We start from the raw sequence: 19,765 nt of genomic DNA, 5'->3' as shown, positions 1-19,765 counted from the left end.
AATCAGTAATATAAGGTTTTGTTTACACTAGAACACTATACCGACAACTGACAGAGTGAAAACATGTCATGAGAACTACTTCACTTTAAATAAAATTAAACGTTACAAGATCTAAGTTAAAGACAAAGGCGGAACGTGTCAAGCTAATTGTTTAATAGAAAATTGCTCTGTCCCAATTACCTCCTCATTAAAGTGTGCGCGATCGCACGCGCAGGTCCTCATTACCGGTGACCAATTTAATCAAACTTTCGTTATAGATCTTAAGCAATTGACATAAAGTTGATATTGGCTTGATTTAAGTGCAGTTCCTTTGGCACTGTATAGCTTCTGTGTGATGAATTGATATCCAATGTTCTTTATGTACACATTAAATTATAATGATATATACGTACGTATAATCTATAATGTTAAGCAAATCATTTAAATAGCTACAAGGATAGTGGTAGTGGTATACGTAAAATATATGTCAACAAATCTGTTTTTAGAACAGAGAAGACCTTGCTGCATAAAAAATATTATAAAGATTTTTCATTAATTATGAGACAAAAAAAATATTACGGCTGCGCAATATGCCTACATATAATAAAATAAACCTATGCTAAATAGTTAATTTGTAAAACTGCATAAAGACAATTCAGTCTAATGACTTATTATTTAGATTATTTAGTGATAAATAATCCAAATAATAATTTGTGCCTACGCCAATTCTTGGCCGTGGCAAAAATGCCGGGACAACGCGAGAACCATGATTATGATGAGTCATAATCATAAATAAAATAAAAATTGTGCAGTAAATGCACAAAGGATTACTTAGGTACTGTATTTTCATTTGCACTCATCCCCAGTTACAAAATCAAGAAAAAAGTACTTCACAAGTGCGTAATAAAGATGTAAATGTGGACACATGAATTAAAATGCAATTCAAGTTAAATTTATTTTGCGTTAACGTAAAAAAGACTTACAGCTTAATGTCACAGCTCGATTCATTCCACCTCCATCAATTACCTGTAAAGAAATATTCCATTAATATGTTTAATTTGTCTCCAGTGTAAAATAAATATCGACAAAATACTTGTTTACCGACATCCATTTTTAATCCATTTTTGAATACTTTTCTAAATTAGGTGGCTTACATAATTAAAGACGATGAACTTACTTAGCCAGCATTTTTATTTATATTTCTGTAATTTCTGCAATTATGGAAATTGATTATAGTTTTATAGTTATACCTGTACGATGTTTCTCATCTAATAAGAGGATGTTATTAATGTTATTATGATTATTTTTCATTTAAGTTGTTTCTTCTAGAAATACATTAAATACAAATTAAAAACATTTTAATGATTACAAAAATGCAATTATTGTTCCATTTCATAAGTTAACCAAAGAAAAGCGAAGCTCAAATAAAACGTATTTCAAAAATGCTTGGTTAAATCACCATAGAAATTGCAACAAACACATTGCAAATCAAGAGTAAAAGCGACTAAGAACATTATTTCGACCAGTTGATCTAATGGGAAGAGATAGCAATCTCAATCAACTATTGGTCAGTGGTCACTTCGCAACAAAAAATTTAGTAAGCAAACTATCTACATACACTTAATGCCCATCAGCGCGATACGGCGACATATTTTTATCATAAGGCCATGCGCACACGCACAAAAAAGCTCTCCCGCGCTCATCAACGGCCCTTTCGATTATACATGCGCTACGCTGTCACGAGACGATTGGACATTTATAGAGCTGTTAATACGAGCAAAGCAAGATCAAAGTACAGGGCTAGGAGCTAAAAGCTTCTGATTTTGCCCTATTGGTAGAATAGATGGTCATATTTACCAAATATATATGTAACTCCGTTAAGATAAATAAAGTCTAAGGAAAAAACGTGCCTCGGAATATCAAGAAAAATTTATGCTCGAATAGATGGCGCCACACATTTGGCCTATACTCGGCTAGATGGCGTTGACGACACCGTTTGATATTTAATAATTTTAATTGGTTTGATTAATGTTGCAATCAATTAAAATGTAGATAGATAACCAAAGAAAATAAAATAAATGGTAAATGGGTTGTAATAATGCGGATTATTCTGTCACAAACATTTCCTGAAAACGTAATCCCATTTGGAGCTGAATATTTAACTAAAAATTATATTAAAAAAACACAACACATATTTACCAATACAACTATTTAATAAGTTGTAGTCTAAATTATAAAAAGTGACTACCTAATTAAAGCCGAAACTCCAGCACGCGGGTGGTTTTATCCACTCCTCGATGTCCCCGAGTAATCGAGTGACGGCTGATAGAGTCGGTCGAGATAATGACACGAGCGGTAAAAACGCGGACAGTCGTTATTTATCACCGCACCTTAATTACCCCGGGTCCCGCCTTGCCCGGCTTGCCCCCGTGCCCTCGCCGATGAAGTTGTTTCCTTATGAGATTTCAGCTGATGACAATGAAATGTTGTTTTAATAAAGGTGTATTTATTGTGAGGTGTGGTCATGTATCATCACACACACACACACACACACATGTATCATCACACACACACACAGGGCAGGTTTTGGAGAAAAATCTTTTTGCCTGAAAGAGAAGGTACGCGAATCAAGATTGCTTAATATGAATGATTGATGTGCAATTCGTTTATTACTTCGACATATTCAGATTTTCAAATTAAAGATTTCAGAAATCTTAGGTTTAAGATATGTGTAGAGTAATGACGGCATACTTATAGATAGATACGATACTAATTCGCAATTGTATCTTGGAATCAAGAAAGGACACTTAGTTTTTAGGGTTCCGTACCCAAAGGGTAAAAACGGGACCCTATTACTAAGACTCCGCTGTCCGTCTGTGCGTCCGTCTGTCCGTCCGTCTGTCCGTCTGTCTGTCACCAGGCTTTATCTCATAAACCGTGATAGACGCTAGACAGTTGAAATTTTCACACATGATGTATTTCTGTTGCCGCTATAACAACAAATACTAAAAACAGAATAATATAGATATTTAAATGGGGCTCCCATACAACAAACGTGATTTTTTTGCTGTTTTTTTCCGTAATGGTACGGAACCCTTCGTGCGCGAGTCCGACTCGCACTTGGCCGGTTTTTTTTTAAGAACAAGTTTTTGCCACAAACGACTGAAAAACACCACTAAACCATTTGTAAAAACATACACCACAAGATCATTGGACTAACTATGGCGCAATGAAAAAACGAATGATCGAAGAATTGTAGTTAGAATCAATTAATAATCAATAATAACCGCTTTAATCGTTCGTTCCGGGCTCTACATCATGCGTCTGCGCAGACCACAGACCACCTCAATTAGACAACGCACATAAGACACAAGCGCTCACGTACAAATAATATGGGAACCGAGAGCTTATGTCAACTGCGGCTACTATTACGACCAATATTTTTTTTATTTACAAAGTTCTTATAGTATTGTGGTGACATTAGACAACAGAGGTCACCTTCCATAAGCACTCCCGTGACCGCTTATTATGTCAATTGCGTCCACAATTACGTTACGAGCAGTATCCGTGTGGATAAGTATATTTAGGGGGTGTATTAAGCTTTAGGGGGTGCATTTGGGTTGTTATAGTATAAAAACCGGCTAAGTGCGAGTCAGACTCGCGCACAAAGGGTTCCGTACCATTACGCAATAAACAGCAAAAAAATCACGTTTGTTGTATGGGAGCCCCACTTAAATTTTTATTTTATTTTGTTTTTAGTAAAATACATCATCTGTGAATCTTTCAACTGTCTAGGTAACACGGTTGATGAGATATAGCCTGGTGACAGACAGACAGACAGATAGACGGACAGTGGAGTCTTAGTAATAGGGTCCCGTTTTTACCCTTTAGGTACGTAACCCTAAAAATGGTCGAACCGTAGCATTTCACCAGTAATATTTCACCTCGTGTTCATTGTGATCGCTTCATACTGCGGTGTCTGTGTAGTCTGTGTGCGTGCGCAGGCTATATATCTTTCGGTGAGACTATTAACCGAGTGCCAACTATGCTTTATGTGACTTGGGTAACAGGAAAGAGTGAAGTGAACGGAGAAAAGGGTCCCAGTTGATACCTGTAACGGTGAAATACACGCATGATCAATGATAATGTGTAACTTAGTATGGAATGTAACTCATTTTCATTGATTTTGGATGTACTTAAAAAAATATAATTAATTTTATTAGTTTTGTGATAAATTTCAAACAAATCGTGACAAAAATCATAAATTTCATAGTATCATAATTAGAATATAGGTTAGAATTACGATGAACAACGAAAATTGTAAAATGACCGGCGCTTATAAGTGCGGAGTTAAAAAACCTAGCTAGGAAAATATGCATTTAAAACGTTAAAAGATTTTTCAATAGCAAATTAAAATATGTCGTAGCAAAAATAGTGATTCAAGTAGAAAAATCTTAAAGTAAAATAAAGCTTCAATCTCAATCTTAATAAAAAAGCAAACGTCAAATAGTACATTATATTTTTGCCGTATACACATTATTTGCATCTTCTTCTTCTACAGCGTTATCCCGGCCTTTGCCAGGGTCCGCTTTCCTACTAGCCTTTCTCCACTTTGCGCGATCCTGGGCGTCCTCTCGTGTGAGCCCGTTTACGCTCATATCTGCTTTCACGACATCGAGCCATCGCTTTTTTGGTCTGCCCTGGGGTCGGGGGCCGTCAAGGGCTAGGTCAAGGCATATATTCCCTACGTAGTTAGCTGGCCTGCAACAAACGTGGCTGAACCACCCATTTAAATAAAATAAAAATATATTCGCATATAATATATTTTCCTAAAATACAATAAATTCCTTCAATCATAGATCATTAACCCTAACTGCTTGATTAGCACATTATCATGCCAATAACATACTGATTAGCCCATTCAACTAAGCCATCACTTTCCCAGGCCATTTTTGACATCAGTTTGACAGCGCCAATGAATATTTAATGTACAAAGTTAATTTTACTACCGGCGAAACATGATACTAGCAAATATACTTACAATTCGCCATAGTGTTGCTATATGGAGTGAAAAAGCAACTTTGTAAAAATATACACAAGCTGTGGTTCAGAAATAGAATGCTACACGCGTTTTTGTAGGACATCCTTTAGAAAATTACTCACAGTTTTTAACTAGAAATCATAAATCGTTTATTTGGCATATTACTTAAATATAAACAAGGGATGAAAGGCACCCATTTCTGTCAAGGTAGTTGCGTTCGAGCGCCAATAGTCCGAAACTGAAATGGTGCCTTTCACCCCAGTTAAACATTAATTTTCATTTCGAATACATGTGCATTTAAAAAACAGGGTTAAGTATAATCTTCAGTAGGGTACTTTCAATTAACAATTTAGGTAAAAATATCATTATTTATGGAATGGTGAGTTAATTATCAGAATGGAAATTGTACAACGAACATATTTAAAAGCAACATTTTAATTGCTTATCGTAAAAAAAAAGAAAAATACGTACCCAGAAAGTACAGTGCTCTATCAGAGTAGAAACGTATCATTCTCTGCACACTTTTTAGAACAACAACGACCGACTTTCAAAGCATGAGAAATAAAAAACATATTAATTAATATGTTTTTACAAGTAATTACTTGTCTTCAGTAACTTCGTCTGCTAATAATCTGGCGCACCACTCATTTGTGTAGTATTGCCACCCTTTTACCATCTCAGAAAAAAAACCGTATATTATAGGACATTCTTACACAGATTGACTAAGTCCCACGGTAAGCCCAAGGAGGCTTGTGTTATGGGAACACAAGCCTCCAGTATGTTAATAGAGGCTTTGATTCTGTGTCTCGTCTTTTAATTTTAAATTTCAGGAACATTCTATTGTTAACTTATACAGACTTCACTATTAGATTCAATGAAATTCAATACAAGATTAATTTAAAAACACGAAAATTTTAGCTAGTTACAAGAACAAGCACGAAGGAACCTCAACTGTCTTTTTCTTGCCCCCAGACCGATAAAGTTACAAGTATGTACACTTACATATTTCGCAGCTCTATCGTAAGACATATTGCTCGTACGTTTTTTCGACCATAAGGTATGCAGATTAAGATCTAAGGAACTATACCATTCATGCCTACATCTATATATATATCGTATAGCGGGTTATCGTCGCGCCTCATGGTAAAAACGATGTGATCTAACTTGTTGGGTGATTAATGTTTGTGCTAATTTTTGGTGTAAACTGTTGTTTCATATGTACGTTTCTTTTATCGGTAGGTATAAATTATATTTTCTAGTTGCGTACAATACAATCTAGAAGTAAATGACGTTTAATATTAATTTCGTTCGGTAGCAACTAAGATTTTTAAACCGTAGGTTTTAGTAGAGAAGGCCTAAGCCTTCCGGGGACTTAGCTATGTTTGCTTTATTCTTCACGCAGTTTAAATTAGAAACTTGTTTATATTTCAAGTGATTTTTCATTTAAGCGAATATTGATAGGTACGGTTTTATGTTTTTATAATAAATAAATTTCAATAAAATGACCGACAGATTAAGTCACGAACCTACATGGCACTACCTAATGTCAATAAAATAGTTGATATTAAAAGCTGATTAAAAAAATTCAGTATATCAAATTGAAGGTTAATAGTTGGCCTGCTAGTTGCAAATACTAGTAGTTTAGTATATTTCGCAAAAAGTATAGAACTTAAAAAAAACCAAGCATTCCTACAGTTCCAAGAAACAGTTCCTGTTAGTGTAAACATAGAGTAACTTATACTAGAGCGGTACTGTCATAGTAAATTTTGTAACCCCAGTAAATTCACTGCCATCTGTCGACACACTTTAAAACTAAAAATAAATATTTATAAAAATACGATAAAATGTATTTAAATATGGATAAATGATTTTTTATTTGCATTAATTATTTTTATGATTTTGACCCACGTTCTTTCACTGGTATGCGTTAAAATTATAAATAACAAACGAAACAGTCAACGCCCTCTATACGAGTGTAGGCCTAAACTAGTGGCGCCATCTGATCGAGAATCAAATTTTCGTGATTTTCGAGGCACGTTTTTTCCTTAGACTGTATCCATCTATTACGGAGTTATATCTATCTTTGGTGTAAATAAGAAATTAACGTATAAATTGTCGTATCGTACGCTGTGCACCGACAACAAATTCTGCACTCGCAAAGCTCTTACTGCATTGAAAAAAGGCAGATTATTACTTAATTCGTAATCGAAATAACTTGGTATTCCTGTAATGGCATATTCGCATATCGGTTATATTTTTAAGAAGGGTGTAAGTGCTCAGTGATTTTACCGCACTTAAGTTAGTTTAAGATAAATGAGATCTTAAGATCGCATCGCGACCACACGTGACGCTGAGTATCGAATAAAGAATCGAATCGATTGCGAGTGAAAAATGCTCATCGATTATCGTTTTGCTCTTTTGGCGCTAAAAATATCCATTCCTACTTCATTTTTTAGGGTTCCGTACCCAAAGGGTAAAAACGGGACTCTATTACTAAGACTCTTCTGTCCGTCTGTCTGTCACCAGGCTGTATCTCATGAACCGTGATATATAATAATAGACAGTTGAAATTTTCACAGATATTTCTGTTGCCGCTGTAACAACAAATACTAATAAGTACGCAACCCTCGGTGGGCGACTCCATCTCGCACTTGTACTTACGGTATTTTTTTTTTTGATAAATACTTAGTTCAGTCTTTTTATATTACACTTACAGTTAAATATATATTTATTTCTATTTGGTAAATATTTGAACTAAATTGTCTATAATTATTAATTAATAGCAGTTGTTTGCAGCTTAGATTTCCCTTACCTAATAATTTGCATAATAATCGAACATAATATATCTAAATCACTTTTAATACGAACCAAAAAAAAACTACCTAAATTTTTCATCACACTCGATTCCTTAAGAGTTACAAGTCAAAATTACATTTTAAAAGTGTCCGCGCTCCCCGCGATTAATAAGCGATTAAGGATGTTTTGACTGGACTACAGTCAATTAGTGTCAAGAAGGTATGTCTTTACACTCTTTACAAGTAGCTTAAGGTGTGAATGAACTTTCGTTTTGGAGTTTATAAGTAATTTTGGGAAATTGATGATGGAAGAGTATATTTCCATGCTCATGCATGTTTACGATAGCCAGCTTAACTTTAGTGAGCTAAAAACATTTAGAAGTACCATTTGTTTATGAAGATCTTTAGAACTATCGTATCGGACACAATTGGCAAGTAAGTACCTATTTCAATCTATTTGCCAAACCAGAATTAGAACCATAAATGAACCTGAAATGAAATGTCAAAAACAGGTTGGCCTAAACCTCAAATAATTTTTTTGAAGAATTAACATTAAATTCGGATTATGCTAAGTATTTAAAATCACGAAAACCACAATAAGAATACCCACTGAAACGATTTATTGGTCTTTGTTTATTAATAAAAACTAAAGAAACTTAATAGCCACCGCATCAGCAAAAACATAACACAATTACGATACAACAAATAGCAAAACGCATCATGCACTTGAGAAAAACCAACAGCGTTCGATCAAATAGAGACGCGAACAAAGTCACGCGTTATCGATAAATCGACGCATTTGCGTTGCACATGCCACAACACTATCATTATCATCTACCGATCAAAACTCAACCCTAACTCTTGACAGCTAAGTCGCATTTCCATTGGACGTCGCTGAAGATAGAAGATATATCAGACCGTTGAAAATCGAGCGTTGGAGTATGGTTTTAAAGTCGAAATTCGCATGTTTAAAAGAGTTGTTGTGACCACACGTAGCGATCGTGTGCGAACGGCATTTATTAAGTAGTGTACTATTCAATTGGACGACGTGTGCTCACTATATTTATTGCACCCTTTCAAAGGTTGAATAGAAACACAAGTCGCATCGCGTTAGTACATTGTTGCTTTTAATTTAACTTTTACATGTTTTTCGGAATGATAGTGGATCTTTTTATGCCTTCTTTATGGCTGGAGCTGACCCGCATGTTTTTTAAATGCGTGTCAAGATATAAACAGCAATAGGCAGGGACTCAACTTTGCTCCAAGTTCACAATATAAACAAATTAAAATTTAACTTATCATGGTCTGTAGTTCATTTGGATATGAAGAAGTTTCGGTTTGTGATACGCTATTGTTTAGGTATTTTTACCTTAACTGTCAGCGTAAAAATAAACACTAAGTATAAATATTTAAACTGTAAGAATTAAGTGTTTGTTTAGCCTCTTACAAATAAATTATAAGGTTCATAAGGAACTAGCCCGAACGTAATTATAAGGTGCAAAATTAAAGAACCGGCCCGCCACCAAAATGAGACGTACCGAGAAAATTGTTCAACGAATTTACGAGACAGTGCTGTCATTATATAAGGCTTGATTGAAGACCCCCGAAAAGATTAACCGGGCCGCTAGTGACGAGAAAAATGTCGATATAAAAGCCCGATCAAATTCCATGACATCTCCCAAGTAAGCCACGTCAACTAACCAATCATCATGTAAAACTTAGCCAAGCCACCGGAATTTGTTGTAAGTCAAATTACGATCACGGAATCATCTCGAACCGCAAAATTGCGAGGAAACGCCGGCCAAAAATGCTCAAACTGAGCACATAATTGCGTAATAACTCAGGAGCGATTACTGTAACAATTTCGATTGAGCATTATTATTCCGGGGCTAAAACACGTAAGGTTCGTCTCGTCCGAAGTGTGGGCCGTTTTTGCTGTAAGCTTTCCGAGATGAAGCCATTACGCGCAAGAACAAGCCGGGAGAGGAGAAAAAAATGCCCGAATAGCCTCGAGGAACACTCGTGCGCCGACATGCTGTCTTGCCTCGAGAAAAACGACCAAATCGGCCAACTTCGTTAGGACCCGTTTCGGCCCCGGCGCAGTCCGAGTGCTTTTGTTTTTCAAATTAAACCTCGAATCTCTCCGATGCTCGTTAAAACTGAAACCGGGGGCAGATGAGAACGTAGAAGCTTCGAAAATATTAATTAATTACTATTCAATAAAGGAAACGAAACTCATGCCGTCATTAGAGTGAAACCCTTCAGTTTGTTAACAAATATAACGTGACGTAGCACTTTGGTGCAAACTATTTCTTAATAACCGACGCCCGTTAAGGATGGAGTCGTTGAACCCTGATGTCTTGATATTTTCTATACTAATGTACGCGATACTTTAGTATTGACTTGAATGATTGTAAATAAATTCCTAAGTGGACACGTCATTTATTAGTTCTGCGATAAAGCGAGATACGGGATGCGTCTAATAAAAGCGTGCGATGTATCTATTTATAGAGTAGGAATCTGGTAAAAATAAATCAATACCTAATATTGTCTTCGGTTACCGCAGTATAGTTTCTCAAGAAATAAAATTATGTAAACCGATTGTATCGCGTATAACGAATTTAGAATATGTACAATTGTACATCTCAACGTTTCATACCCTTTACAGCGTTTGTGGTCAACGGGAGATCGATACGAAATAATCCGTTAACATAGTTTTAAGTGGTTTTAATAAAATCAATACATATTAAAAAGGTGTACTTGTTTCTTAAATATGCCTTTCTTAATAGATTTACAGTTTATATCCAGCAGATTTTTATTGTAGTTAGTCATGTTTCAGATTCCGATTAGTTCGTGCATTCAATTTTCAAACTCCCTTAAGGGTTACGGCCCTACTTTCATATGCGTGTCGCTTAATAACTTTTTTAATACATCAGGCCCTAAAAAGCTTTGTATTATAAAAACACAATCGAGATTCGGCCTCGTCATCACCACGCCATCACACCAGTCATCAGAACATGTTAATCCGAGATCATTACTACGATAAAGACATGCAGACAGAAAACGTCGTATGCGCACCAAATGTATAACACATTAAGATTTTTTTGTCGTAAAGAAAATAAAGACATACGGTAATTACCTTACAATGTGAGACAAAAAATGCCTTAATCAATTCAAGAGGGCATGAGAAAGCGACAAACGCCCACTATCCGGCTCGAAGGACCACTCGTAAAAAAAGAATGTGGTTTCACTGATTTTAATAAAAATAAACATGTAGATCCAATGGATAATATTATGGAAATAGCACAGAGCAGGTGGAAAGGCCACATTAGGCTTGATCTAGGCGGCTTTAAACATGTCAATTTAATGGAAAAGTGCGCTTTTAAGAAGAGCACTCAAAATAATGACACAATATACATATATTACGATAAATTTATTCAAAAGGCGGGGCACCGTTGTTGTTCCTTAAATGATTATGTGTAAATTTTGTAGTATAATTATATCATAATCATAATTGATGTCAATGACCTGCGTGGTCGATTCCCATATTAGAGGCACGATCTCATTTGATCAAACACGTACCAAATAAGTTCTCAAAGTCGACACTCCATATCAAAATCACATTAACCCTCGGAACCCGAGCGCATTAAGGCGTACTCGTTTATACCAGGGTACTAATAACTCAATCTTTACTCCGTACTAAATTATATGGAGCCGGCACATCACTATCATTATAGTCAACTCGACGGAGCACGGTGCGTTTGTATGTTCTTTGTTTGTATGAATGGAAACCATAGCGGTTGGATATAAAAGTCAAGATTGTTAAAGTGTCTATAGAATTTGTTTTCTTATCTATTTATTTTTGGAAGTTTATTTTTAAGTACAAAAAATTGATTGCGCATAGACAAGACAGATTACAAACGAATTAGTAATCAATTAAATTATATTAATTTTATTCCTAAAAAAATTAAGGTGATACTTACTTGAAAAGAAAAGAACTTAAATAACCTACATTTTAAAATGCAGTATTGTAAACCAGAAATATGTAGTTCAGAAAATCCGATACGTATTGAATAAGAAATATTTAAGGTACAGTCGCCATCAGATATATCGGAGCGGCCAAGGCGCTCACAAATATCTGAACACGCCTCTATTGTCAAGTGTTAGAGTGCTTCTTCAGATATTTTGGAGCACCTTGGCCGCTCCGATATATCTGATGGCGACTGTACAAAATTGCAATTCACAAACCAGTCTACTCAAAATGTTCAATGAAGCAATTGTAAAACTACGGGTTTTTAAATCATAAACTTGTTCTCAAGATTACTTAATCAAAGGCCTGAGACATGTATGTGGAACCTGATGTTGAATTATAGAAAACTTCTTCTTGGAATACATTATTAGATTACATCTAATAAGTCAGATTAATTCAGGTAGCTGAGTACGAGTGTTGTATATGTACAGTCACTATCAGATATATTGGAGCGGCCAAGGTCGACTCTCACAAATATCTGAACACGCCTCTATTGTCAAGGCGTTAAGTGCTTGCTCAGATATTTTTGATCACCTCGGTATACCGGAGGTATACCTCCGATATATCTGATGGCGACTGTACAAATTCGGAATGACTTACGTCGTAAAAATGCAAGGCAGTCAGTCAGATTGATGTTGAATTTGCCGTTTATCACTAAGTGATATGTTATGTCTGATTATATTATGTTGTTATATCTGATGTATAATTATTATGTATATGTATTCGCGAAGCGTCTGGTTGACGTAACTGGTGACCGAAGAGCTGGCGGCTTTCTCGCACAACGTATCAGCATTGCGATACAGCGGGGAAATGCCGCCAGCATCCTTGGTACAATGCCTCAAGGGCCTATTTTAGATTTAAGCTAGTTATTAATTTCGTTTACGTAGTACCACTGTATATATCTTGTATTTTTAATATACTATATTTATATGGTATATTAAAATAAGCACAAAATATACAGCTAGCGGACGCCCTTATAGATCATTCTCAAAAAATATGTCTTGGGTCTGGAACGACGCCATATAAATTGTTTAAAAATATGTCACTCGTATCTGCCAAGGAATATTACCTACTTACAATATTTTCTATATTAAATATTTCATGAAAAAAAACTATATCTCTATTTAGCCTCGTCGTAAAGAACGCGCATGTTTATTCCACATATTCGTCACGTTGTAATAACAATATACCTGTTCTGTGGCGGTCGTTTTTTAGAGCCCGCGACCCGCCCAGCCCATTATTGTGAGAGAAGAAAGCGTAGGGATGCGCAGGCGCGGGCGCAGGGATAAAAATCTGGTAAATTAAGACAATATGGGTTAAATTAGTAACTGACAGGAATGTAAAAGAGTTAAAATCATAGAGGGATTCACAGTTAAAGTCAGATTATAGTGTTTATAGCCTTGTAACAAGTCTAACTAGTAGCAATTGGTTTTACATTCTCACAATTTGCCAATTTCTGCCTTTGCCGCGGATACATTTTAGGTACAGAAGAAACATTTAAACACACACCCCCCAGTGCAATTCAAAGTAATGGAACAGGCTGTCAGTCTTCACTAGTTGGAGACAAGTCTTTCTGATACAGGGCACCTAAGTCGATAGTCCTTGTGCCTCTCTGGCCGAGAATTATATCGATATCGATGATTCTGAAGCCCTTCCCTAGACCAGAGTAGAGTCGGAGCGGGCTCACGCGGTGACTTTATCACCCGCCGCGGGACAAGCCGAGACGCGTATTTATTATATGTATGTTTATTATTGGTATAAACGCGGGTATTGAGCAATCGAGTATGGCGCGAAGAATTACTAGGGAGGCTTTTATGGTATACACCGTGCTGTTTGAATGTACAAGCGATCTGACTTGATATGGCTACGATGCTACGATATCTTAGGATCAGGATGTTGAGCAAACCCTCGAGTTTATATAAAAACGGAAGGTAAAAAATCTCTCGTACACACACACACATACATGTCTTTTTGATTAATCAACATAATAATTTTTATTTTATTGATAAGAATGTTTACATGACATTACAGTTGAACCAATGCGTCACGAAACTTAAAACTAACAGCAATAATAATACATAAAACAGCAACAATTATAACAACAATAATATCACATAACATTAGTATAGACAGACAGACAAATTATGTTGGAACAGTTGAGCACCTAGCATCCATCGCCTCACAGAATCTCAGGCATTCATTATACACATACACACATTATATACATTATACACATATATAATAAGAAATACTTGAAATATATTTTTATAATCTTCTGCATACCATAAGTGGTATTACACTCTATTGTTCGAGCGCGCTGGTCTTTGAGTAGTAATTTAAGGAGGCACAGTTTAGTGAGCAAGAAAAATAACGTATATCATCAGGTATTATGGAGCGATAAAGTTTTTCGGGACTTTCGTTGTAATCGGTTTTATTAGGCAGTGATTACTCTGTACTAACTAATTGTGATACTGTATCAACAAGTCAGGGAAGCCAAAGTCATTCTAATACTGACACTTAGTGACTATTGATTGATTTTTCTACACCTGTACCTAAGTATTCAGGTCAAGGGCTGCCGAAGTCCATAAGCCTCGTTTAGCATAGCACCGTGACTCCAGGCCGTCTGTACCGGGAACTCATTGGGTTGGGACCCAGCACACGCAGTTATTTATGTGAGATGCACGTCGCCCGCCAATTCTCATCGGGCTGCGTTTTGTGATGGGCTTAAGAAGGACAAGGACTAGTAAAGTGGAAGGAATCTTGAAATAAGTCTTTCTTGTAAGGCTTTGTTAAATTTGAATTTTTCGTGACTTATAGTCAGTTAAAATTAAACAGAGAAGTAAGTAACCTGTGTTGCGAACACCCAAATGAAATGCTTTATTGCAAGCAACAAAGAGATGATCAAATAAGAAAAGCTTTATTTCTAGACTTTTTCTGTTACTCAAGATAAGATTAAGTTTGAAGTTTTAGATTTGTTGATGTAGTTTAATGTGGTGTTTAAGTGAAGCTATGTTTGCATCGACTTTAAAAAGAGTGCTAAAAAGGAAGTAACTAATAACTTTTTATGCAACAAGTGCGGAAAGTGTATGATTTCCGAGGAGTGGAATTTTATTCACGAGCGAGCAAAGCGAGCGAGTGTATAAAGGAATACGAGTCGGAAATCATCTTTACGCACGTGTATCATACAATGTTTTACTATGCATTGTGCGAGTAAATAAAAAAACATATCATGGCAAATAAGTTTAATTATTAAAAAATTGAAAACAAAAAGCACTAGTGCGGAAAAGTGCTCTTTTCCGCACTTGTGCGAGAAAGTAGCACCATATGTACTGTAAAAAAAAATTTAAAACAAAAAGCACTAGTGCGGAAAAGTTGTACTTTCCGCATGATATGGCTCCGTAGGAAACGCACTTTTCGAGCACATGCATTGTAAAGGATATTTACAATGGATACTTTGCAATGGATATTGTTTAGGTAGAAGTATTACAAGCCAACCTGAAAATTTGAGTGCTAATTATAAGGGGGCTACTTGCCACTTTCTTAAGCAAATATTCTACTTTATTTTCCTTTACATGAGACATGGGACTGTAATATTTCGTACAACATCCAACTTTTTTTGGTTACACCTAATTACCCCCAACCCCACTAGCTCCTATAGATTCCTTTCTCCCTGCTACAGTTCCAGCGTTAAGCGATAAGCGCGCGCGCAAACAGCAAATATTGTCCAAGCGGGCCGTGACGTCGCGGCTTACTGCCAGCGTCAATATTGACTGCAGTAGGGCTGCGTGCGACGGTAGCAGTGTCAGATGACGACACGTTAAGGATTTGGGAAGTATAAAATATAAAATAAAACTGATGATGGAGTAATAACCGCTGTACTGGAATGGGACTGAGACGGACATGTTTGCCGCATGCGCCCGCAGACGTGGGCTAAAATAGCCACGGAGGCCTTCGCCCAGCATTGAGGGCCGACACAGACGGACTGCACGACAACTGCAACGTCGGCGTGCAGTTCCCATACAAGTTGCAGTCGGGTTGCAGTCCCTGAAACACTACAAGATTTTTAATAAAAGTAAGACTTCGTTGAGTTGATTGGACAAGAATTTAGCCAGGCTCGTTTAAAGACCCGATGCAAAAAGCCGATCTCCGGACTGTTGGCAGTGGCTACATGTGGAGCTTCCAGGCAAGGATTGATCATGCAAGAACCTAGACCTACGTTTAGCAGCAGAAAAACTGGCCGATTATCGAGAGATTTTTTTTTGGGGCATCCCTTTCGGAGATTCAGATTTCAGAGTGTGAATCGAAAAAAGTAATTTATTGTTATCTAGTTCAAAAACTGATTCCATGCAAAAAAACTACGTAGAACGGCGATACGTTGCTGAGAAAAGGAAGGCCAAAATAATTTATTTTTGTTTTAATAATGTGGCATATGTAAACCTTATTTAACATAAAATATCTTCTAAGCTTGGTTTAACTCGGAGTGGCAGCCCTGAAAGCTCAAACTTTAAAAATGCTTCACCTGAATCTTTCAAGATAAAGACAATGAAACAAGTTTACATTCCATTGCTGGCGTGAAATGGATTTCCACATTCCCGCGACGGTGTGTACACAGCATTGTACCTAGCGCGCCACAATGATCTCAAATACAAATGTCACTGGATAATGTTTGCTATAATTTGACGTGTTTGCATAGGTGGATGTGGATTGTCAGTTACTTTAGATAATATTTGGTTTAGCTGTATATGTGTATGTAACGTTTTTAATGTAAATATAATAAAAAATGCTTTCGTAAGAATGATAAAGAAGGTAGCTGTATTTGCGCTTCAATTTGTACTCTTAAAACAAATAGAAAACGTTATTTTACTGTTCCTGTAATTTATAAAAATAAACATAAAGTCTAACTACCCTTCCTGTAATAATCACCCTTAAACTTGCTGGTTTCTACGTGTAAACTGCTAAAACCAATATTAACCCACAGCCATAATACCAATACGCTACTGTTCCTGTCAATATTAGTACGGGGGCAATTCTGGGAAACACTTTTAGTGGCACGGTGAGATATTGTGGGTAAACGAGAGTTAGAAATGTTAAGGGTAATACTGGAGCCGGTTTAAATCACGACTGTACAATTACAAAATAGCTAGCGCAGCTACTGAGTATATAGAATTCTAAGAAGCATTTAAAAAGGATGCAGTTTGCAGTATTTAGTCCTTGACGATGCATATATGTATTATCGGCTATAACTTTACAGGTCACTTATCTCCTGCCACTTATTTACTGATGTAAGAAACAGAAATAAGGCGACTGTATTAGTTGCGTGACAAAAAATAGGTACGCAAGACGTTGTTTGGACGCTCACAAGGAAGTCATCTAGGACACAAATGTTTTCTGCTCGGCTGTAATACAACAGCAAAAGATCTCAATTCAGAATAAACTAAGTATTATCTGCAGTATTTAAAAAAGTGACAGCGTATGGCTTGACTTGTAGAAGACGTTATAAACAGAGAATCCAGGTAAATAAGGTAGGCATCATAATAACATAGTAATTAATAATTAGTTCATTGTAAACATAAAAAAGACAAAACATAAGACAACTGAACATAACTAGTTACTGGATAAAATATAACTAAGTACCTAAGCTTACCACGTTTCCATAAATAATATGTTTCGCAAATATCTAACTGCGAAGTTAAACGATAGTTAAGTTGCAGCAAATTTTAACCAGTAGCTAACCAGGAGTTACTAATTGAACTGTTTGATGACGCTTATATGGTACTTACCTTACTGGCACTCTGTTTTATACAAAACAAATGTAGAGAATCTATTAAAAATGGTAGCCAAGTTTAGACATAAGTTGTTGTTTTGCCCTATGGTTGACTGGTAGAGAATGCCTTAACGCCTTAAGTCAGCCATTTGTACTTATTTATTATTGTGCAATAAAGTTTAAATAAATAAATAAAATAAGTAGTAAATAAGAATACTAAAAATAAGAAAAAAATGTAAATACTAGTAAAGTAAGATATATTCAAGAATTCAAATCTTACGAGCAGTTTTGGTTGCAGAACCTGATAAAGAAATAAACACGAAAACATTACCCTCTTTTGTTTAACCTGACAGTAAGAAATATTGCGGCAGTTAAGTAAAACACATATTCTCGAGTATTTTCCTCACTATAAAATTTTATACTAATGGAATTTGGTTGTAAATTGACTCATTTTCATTGCACTTGAGAGTAGATAAAAAATGTTGACTATTTATACTGACAGTAAACGAAAAAAGTAAGCAAGCAGGTGGAAACTTTATCGTTTTCATTATGTAAAACCAATATCGACAACAAAGTAACTAATAGCTTTGTTACTTCTGCACTGTGCAGAAGTTAGCACTGTAAGTGTAACTTATAAGGGAATTATATGGCGTATCAGGTATTGTTGACATTTAGACATGAATACTAAATAGTGTTTCATTAAAAATACAATTTTATGTCCTGTTTTGCCTTGAGCCAAAATCGCGTAAAATTACTACTGAATAGCATCCAATTTTTGCCCCGTTACCATCGAGTTAACTAATTATAGTCGACCTATGTAACATCAGCGGGCTCAGCACGGTCGCATTTTTATCGACTGTCACCATGCCTGTCACGTTCTAACAAGTATGTAAGTGGGAAAGTGACAGGCATAGTGACAGGTAATAAAAATGCAACCATGCTGACACCGCAGGTAAACTTTTTTCACTGTACCAACCGAAGCCGGAAAAATCACTTGATATTAGCTAGTCAAAATTAAACTATCGTGAAACATATCGCATGTGCAGGGCAGTGCACGGAGTAGAACCGCCGCGGACACTCGTGCCTGAGGAAGGACACCCGAAGAGTCCGAAACATGTCGCCAAAAGCGACTAAAAATAATAGTGAGTGAAACCGTAGTGATCTAAATATATTAGCTAGCGTTGATTAAGAATTTGAGACTCGGGTCCCTTGAGTCCTCTGCTTTAAGACTCAATTCAGTTTCTTAGACTAGTTATTAAGTCGAAACTTGAGTTTATCAAGTCTGGGTCTCTTGTAAAGACTTGAGTTACTTTAAGGAGAACTGAAATTTTGTATAAAAGTTTTATATACTTAATGAATTTTCACCACATGAAAATTGTGGGTTAGGTACACATCCTTCAAAATCACTTATTTTCCTTTCATTTAGATAAAACCTACAATTTTTTTGACGAATTCTTTACGAGTTCTTTTAAGTTATGCTTAAAAAACGGGTCTAGTTCTTCAAACTTAGTCTCAAAGAACAGTTCCTACCTTCCTACCAACACTAATATCAGCTCTATCAACTACCATAACCGAAAGAAGGTAAATCTAAACATAAACCGGCCTAAACTCAACACTAAAATCTTACCCCCTAAAAAACAATACAAAATAGCCGCAACAATTCCAAGTACCTTCATTCAAATATGACATGACAATGGTTATAATTTTCACAAATCCCCCATTCTCCCTACACCTATGGCACAATGGGACACTTGAGCAGGCACTTGTTCAAACAATTCGTATTTGGGATTAAAGGTATTTAATGCATCCTTTTCATCCTAATCTGCCCTTAAAACGCAAATTACTGATGTGTTTGATTTGTTTCGTACCTGTTGAGGTATAAGGATGGTTGCAATATTATTAAAATTATTTTAACGTTAATATTTTGGACTAAGGTTTTCTTCCTGTTTTTGTTTTAAAAAATAAAAAAAGATATTCTTGTTTTCTTGGATATTTGCATTATATTTGATAATACGATTGCACGTGTACCTAAATATAAATAAAAAAGTTAAAAAAAATCAAGCGCTACTGCGATTTCGAATCAGTCCAAGCATCCACCGTGTAGTTTGTCGGACAGTCTACCCTCCAGTTTAGGCTAGCACTAATGGGTGGTTAAT

General features: G+C 36.0%; 1 protein-coding gene across 1 annotated transcript in view; it reads right to left on the bottom strand.

The window, feature by feature from the left end:
* The window catches only part of LOC134751381 (transcriptional activator cubitus interruptus), a 127,484-nt gene that overhangs the window by 89,877 nt on the left and 17,842 nt on the right, over positions 1-19,765 (bottom strand). The window contains exon 2 of the mRNA XM_063686739.1: positions 963-1,005. The gene's annotated coding sequence lies outside the window, so the exon portion shown is untranslated. The remainder of the gene's footprint in view (positions 1-962; positions 1,006-19,765) is intronic.

Source organism: Cydia strobilella, chromosome 22, assembly GCF_947568885.1.
Source record: "Cydia strobilella chromosome 22, ilCydStro3.1, whole genome shotgun sequence".
Lineage (NCBI taxonomy): Eukaryota > Metazoa > Arthropoda > Insecta > Lepidoptera > Tortricidae > Cydia > Cydia strobilella.
Note: the sequence above shows the minus strand (reverse complement) of the source record. Positions and strands in the feature narration are given on the sequence as shown.